The following is a 7,105-nucleotide window of genomic DNA, read 5'->3' on the forward strand; positions in this document are numbered from 1 at the left end:
TATATCATCAAGATGTGTTGTAGTTGTAGAAATGTTGTAGTTTACTCAGAAATTCTCAGATATGTATTGGCATTGTTTATTTGGTCTGTTCCTGGTATGTTAACAGGTTCACTCAGTGGGTTGTAGTTGATCTGGCCTCATGGCCCAGCAGAAGTAAATGTATTTGTTTACAATAGTCTGGTTCTTGAGACTGACTGCCAACTGTTTTTTTTAACTGATAGTGGAAACAGATGTGGAACAGCAGGAAAGGACTGACTGCCCTCATCTGGATAAAGTGTGACATTGCATGATATAGATATATGTATTATAAATTTAAAGTAAAGATAAAGCAAATGCAAGACTCAGATAGCTCTAAAAAAATTACATTTAGGGTGAAAAATTACATTTATGTGTTTCTGATACTGTAGATTAAGCATGAGAGAGAGAGAGAGATGCATTTTAATAAAGATTAATGACTAAATCAGATTCTGTACTCAGAGCTGTTCATTTTTTGTAGACTTAACAATTTTACAGTCAGCTTTGCTGATTTAAGAAATATACAGTCATGTTTGATGACATAGAAATGTAGATTTAATTGTCACACAACAGATGAATAAAGGAAGTAGAACATGATCAAAGACAACAAATGGATTCTAAATGAAAAGACAAGCTGGTTTAAATCTTTTATGCTCTTGATACAAACAGTATATTTCTATGTTACAATTAATGAATATATAGCTCCGAGTACAGTATATATATATATATATATATATATGTATATATATATATATATATATATATTCACATAAAAGCGGGTATGGCTCAAAAAGCACAAAATGACCTCATGAAGGCACAGCAATGGTACTGTTCTGCTGAATTTACAATCATTTGTTTTATAGGCCTAAACTGGCCACCATTTAATAAATAAAACTCTATCAAATTGCCATAGAATGACAAAGGACTGTATTAATTCATCCTCAGAAGACATTTCATTCCCTTCTGCTCTCCACATCAATGGTCCTTAAAAACAGAGGTCATCATTTTATGAGATTCACTTTCAAATCCAAGTTTTGCAACTATATAATGATTATAGTGATATGGGAAAGTGTGATTTGTATATAAAAATGTTCTTACCGTGCAGATGCTCTTCTTAGTGGTGTGTCTTTAAAAATATCCAAGTGTTAAAAATAATGAAGATTTTGTTTGATTTGATTAAAGGGGTCATATGATGCTGCTAAAAAGAACATTATTTTGTGTATTTGGTGATGATTGTTATTTATTTTTTTTTATCAGATTTATAGGAAAACACTTACCTGATAGTTCATTGTCATGCACCTGCTTTTTGATGATGTACATTTTGATTAGCAGAAAGCAGATGGAAAAGAAAAGGCCAATTCCTGCTCCTATGATGGCATATTTGGTTTCTGAGGGTCAGGAAAGAAACATCAGTGTTTAGATCTGAATGGGTTTTGTATGGTTTGGACTGTGTGTTTGTACCTGGTTCATCACTGGAAGAGTCTTGTGCCTTTACATGCGTCACCAACAAACAATCTGTAAAATATGAGTCAAGTATCCTTATTCAAAATTCATCAGATTACTATATAATGGGGGTCTAGGTTGCCTTGAAGTAATATTAAGCACATGAAATCTTTTAAAATGTAGTATTAAGTTTGTTTTATTCACATTAGAGGTTCAATCTGACTTTTTCATGAAACATCTTTGATTTTGGTGATACTTAAGGTTCCTTTTTTTTACATAGTTTTTTAACATTAACTAACAATAAAAAATACTTCTAAAGCTTTTACTAATCTTAGTTAATGTTAATTTCAGCATTTACTTATACTTCATTAAAATCAAAAGTTGTATTTGTTAATATCATTTAATTGACTTGAGTTGAACTAACAATCTTTCCATCCACCTTTTTTACATTTTGGGATATCGAATAAAAAAAAACAAAAAAAAAAACACTGGATGGAAACGCCAATATGCATTCTAAAAATGCACATAAAAAACCTATGTGCTCAAGTCGAATATTTTTTTTTTTATCTGCTAAAAAGATTATCATAGTTTATGCAACATTTCCATTGCATAAACTATGACGTAAACACATTTGCCGAATAAATTCCTCAAAGCTCATCAAAAAAGTCATGTGACTTTGTCTCCACAGATCATGTGATTGGATAACTGAACTAACCAGAGCACCGATCTCATCACACACACTAGGCATGGGCCGGTATGAGATTTTGACGGTATGATAACCTTAAGCAAAAATATCACGGTATCACGGTATTGTCGTTCTTTAATATGAACTATACAGAGATGAGATGAAAAGAAAATACCACCTAAACTTTTCTGAAGACCCTCAGAAACACATTCATATAAACCCCCAAATCAATATTGAGGATTTTCTTCCAATAGTTTGTGCATCATGAACAGTGAGTGATCTGCCTGCTACAGTATTTTTCTCTGTGCGTCCGTCTTCAGCGTCTCTGGCCTGTGTTAACGGGCGTTTACAGACTTCATATTTTCACATACATGACATTTTGGAAAATGATTGCATTGCAACGCAGTTTGTGCAAGTCCAGAACAGAGACGAGCTGCAATAAAACAATAAACGTCCGGTTGCCGATCGCGTGAGTTCCAGGGGAAGCTTCTTAAGTTCGTCCATCCTACACACACATGACTGACCGCTCGCCCGCACCAACAGGAGGAGGAGGGTCGTGTTACTCTCTACACTGCACTCAACCAGAGGGATTCCTACACTTTCAGTCTTTGAGGAGACATGAAAAACAGCGCATACCGCAGGAACAGTATAACGGAAAATATTAGCGGTTTTGAAACCGTGAAATTTTCAAATCGCGGTATACCTTAAAACCGGTAATCGGCACATGCCTAACACACACCAACTCAAATATTGTTTAGTCATTCTGAAATGCCTAAGCTGAAGTCTGTCATCAAAATGGTTTGGCATAATCACCTCCCATGATTGCGTTCACAAACATCGTCCGCCTCCAAATGCAAGACAACATCACAGCGTTTGTTATTGCGTTCCTCTGCAAGTCATTTATTATGTGGGAAAAAAGAGCCACAGGCTTCCCCGGTTGCCAAAACTTCGTTTTTATTATTGATAATTTGTGTCACTTTCTAGGACGTGATGATTTTATTCTCTTGCAAACGTGGGAAACAGTGCTTTATCCGCAAATGTTTTATGCAGTATTCTAATTTTGCGCACAAGTCAAATTCGCAACTTTGGATGTAAACATATTGAACAGTTGTAGTAACTAATGTTAAAGATTGATAAATACTGTAACAAATGTATTGTTCATTTTTAGTTAATGCTAATAGGACTTTATTGTAAAGAATTCCAGTTTTTGTTTTTACACATATTTACACTTATAGGGCCAGATTTACTAACAGCTTGCATAAGCGCAAGCCCTTTTTAAAAAACAACTGTCAGGATTTACTAAAGACCTGCAGTGAGAACTTAGCACTGAAAAGGCCTTTTCTGACCTTATTGCATATGCATTTGTAGGAGTTCCCTTCAGACGCAAAATGTATGGGAGGAGAGTATTTACCGCTCAGAAAAGCATGTCTTTACCCATTTGCGCCTGTGTTGTTAGTAGATTACATGCACCTTGTTTGTGCTGCTCTTGATTGCGTTGGTCATTATGATCCGGCTGAGTCTGTGTTCTTTATTTTGCGCATTGTCAGTAAATCACACACAGAACTACAATTTTAACGCTAATTTGCCCTCTTTAGTAAATCTGTTCCCTAGCCTCACAATTTTACTGTCTGCTACACTTTAGTTTCTTTTGTCACACAGGCCTGCTTTTAGCTTCATAGCGTGTCATTAATTAGTTAAATTAGGTCTCTGATCAGCTTCCTCGCTTACAGTCGAGATCTGAGCGAGAGGAAGTGAGATTTGATCTGCGATCACTTCCTCCTGTTAACACATTACAGCACCGACACCTGAGAACTCCTAAAAAATGCAAACAAAAAACAATACTATATATATATATATTACTAATAATAATATCTTCCAACACTTTATCAGATTTGTCTGTCCACACATTAATCTGTAACTGATACTTACATGTTAAAGTCACACACTTGATTAGATCTAGTTTAAATCTAGATTAAAGACGCATCTCTTTAACAAGGCATACACATAACACACTATCGCAACTCAAATCCGTTAAAGGATTGTTAGGCTGCATTAATTAGGTCAACCGGAACCAGGAACACTTCCCATAACACCTGATGTACTCGCTACACCGTATGAAGAATGGCATCTACGCTAATATTAGTCTGTTTCATTCTTATTCCGAGGTCACCGTAGCCATACGAATCTAGTCCATATCTAGACCAGATGTGGATCAGCACCTAAAGACGACCTCTACAGCCCTGAATGTCAGCAGAGACCATGTCAACTAGAGACAGATCCCTTGTGAAGACCTCATCACCTCGACAACCATCGGCACAAGACCACGAGAACCAGACGAGTCCTCTGCTCAATCTGACCTGTGTTGCAGCATGGAATTAAACCACACCATGCTGGTTTTGTCTGACCAGAGGAGAACTGGTCCCCTGACTGAGCTTGGTTTCTCCCAAGGTGTTTTCTCCATTTCTGTCACAGATGGAGTTTTGGTTCCTTGCCGCTGTCGCCATTTGGCTTGCTTAGTTGGGGGCGCTTGACTGATTGCACAGACACTACTGTAAGAGAGCTGAACTGGATGATCTGTATCTGTATTGTATAATCAAGTGCTATTCAAATAACGGTGACTTGACTTGATGCTACTAGAATATGTGTTGACCTAGTAGTTTATCCATGAAAAGTAAGTAATTAATTAATTCTAACACACTCTTGCAACCAACAGACTTCATCAAGCATCTTTCATTGTCATTCTGTCTTTAATAAAACAATTTTTAATAATCATTTTATATTTGATGTCACATTTTTAAATACCAATGAAACTACATGTAGTATCCCTGCTTCTATAAATGATGAAAATGACATACCTATGGTGAAGATAAAGCAGAAGGCTGAGCAGTATCTTGCATGTTCAGACATTCTTAAGGCTTTTCATGTCTGTCTCTAGCATTTGTTGTGTTGTGCAAACATGCTGATGATCTGTTTTCAAAGATTTAACCATTTCCTGTACGTTCACCAAATGATTTCTAGATAAGATGAGCTGATGAATGTGTGCAGCTCTTCAGTGTCATTTCCATTAGGAGATCATTGTTGCTAAAAGGCAGCATGCCAGTGAATTTGAAACCACAATGCAAGATTTGTCCATCTTTATGGCAATTAAGCATCACTCTTTGTGTTAGGTATTAGGTTCATTTAGGGTTAAAACGCTCCACCCGACCACTAATCAGTGTTTTGAGCCTTACACGCATTGCATGCATCTGAGATCTATTGCACCAATTTGTTTTGAAACTAGAGCTCAGTAACTTGGATATGTGATATCGGAACATTTGTGTTATTGCATGCATGACTAGACCACTGAATCACCCAGATCTGACCACAACACACCTTTGGGGTCTTTGAGATTTAGAAATAAATACTTTTATTCAACAAGAAGGCATTCAATTGTGACAGTGAATGCATTTATAATGTTACAAAAGATTCCTACTTCAAATAAATGCTGTTCTTTTGAAATTTGTTCATCAAAGAATCTCGAAAATAAAAATGTATCTCAGTTTCATCATTGATAATAATCAGAAATGTTTCATGAGCGGCAAATCAGCATATTATAAGGTTCAAATGTGACACTGAAGACTGCAGTAATGATGCTGAAAATTCAGCTTTGAGAGGAGGAATCAATAGAAAACGTATTATATTATAAATTGCAATAATATTTCACAATATATTACTGTATTTTTGCAGCCTTGTTGAGCAGAAGAGACGTCTTTCAAAAACATAAAAAATTGTACCGACCCCAAACTTTTGAATGGTATTGTACATTTAATTTCTATGTATAATTCACCCAGAAATGAAAATGGTCATCATTAGCCTCTAGGGCTTGTGCTGTTGCATGCATGACTAGACCCAGATCTGACCACAACACGGCTGCTCAAAATGTCATGGTATCGATCAAAGAGCTGTTATCATGTTGCTCTATCTGAGCCTAAAGAATCAGCACAGGTTTGAATAGTTTCTATATGAATATTCTAGAGTAAATGACGGGCTTCCATCAACAGGTTCTTGTTACACAGTCAAAGGTCACAAATAACAGTGTTTTGCTGGAAGGAATGCAGACTCTGTCTACTAGGTGGTCAGCCGTGCATGTGTGCTTTAGACAAGTGCTAACAGGTTGGCATAACAGGATTAATGGCGCATTCAGAAACCGAGTAACATGCCACCTTGCCAGTTTTGGTTTGATTTTGCTTCGATAAACTGCAAACAGAGTTTGGCCATAGCAACTTCAGGTCACGGCCTCAGCCTTGTGTTCGTCCAGCTGTTGCCTTCAAATGGACAGAGGTGTCAGATTCTCTGAGCTTTGTATGGTCTTCACATTCATGAAGAGAAATATTACTTTTTCTCTGGGCAAAAATGTCTTTAATATCATTATATTGGGTATTACAATCTGAGTGGCTGATTTGTGGTCTGAATAGTTTAGTCGTCTAGAAATAATTGGCTTGATCTTTTGATCATCTAATGGGTCTTAGCACTGGTATTAGCGGGTTATTGCATAACTGCTATTCCTATCACCTCTGAACACTGAGAGCTTTACAGGCTGATGTTTTTATATATACTGCAATATATATAGCCAGACATTCTGGGAGGTTCATACAAAGTGCCTTGCTATGTTTAATAACATTTCAGATTTAAATTAGCAACATTTATTGTCAAGTTGTTCCCTTGTCATTGCCTTAAAGTTACATCTCTACTTAAAGCTCAAAATAACGCAAACTCTCTGTTTGACTATAGGATGTTTTGCCATGTTTAAATCCTTACAGGCTTGTTGATTTAAGAGGATAAAAAAGCCATTGATGATATAAGTCTAAAAAATGATTTCTCAAAGTTGTAAATAAAAGAAAATGAAGATTATAGGAGTATGTTTTACAAGAAAATACAATATCATGTTTAATTCAATCTTCTTTGTAATTCTTTGTGAAATTT

This window comes from Sinocyclocheilus rhinocerous, unplaced genomic scaffold (genome assembly GCF_001515625.1).
Source record: "Sinocyclocheilus rhinocerous isolate Xijiao unplaced genomic scaffold, SAMN03320098_v1.1 scaffold24, whole genome shotgun sequence".
Lineage (NCBI taxonomy): Eukaryota > Metazoa > Chordata > Actinopteri > Cypriniformes > Cyprinidae > Sinocyclocheilus > Sinocyclocheilus rhinocerous.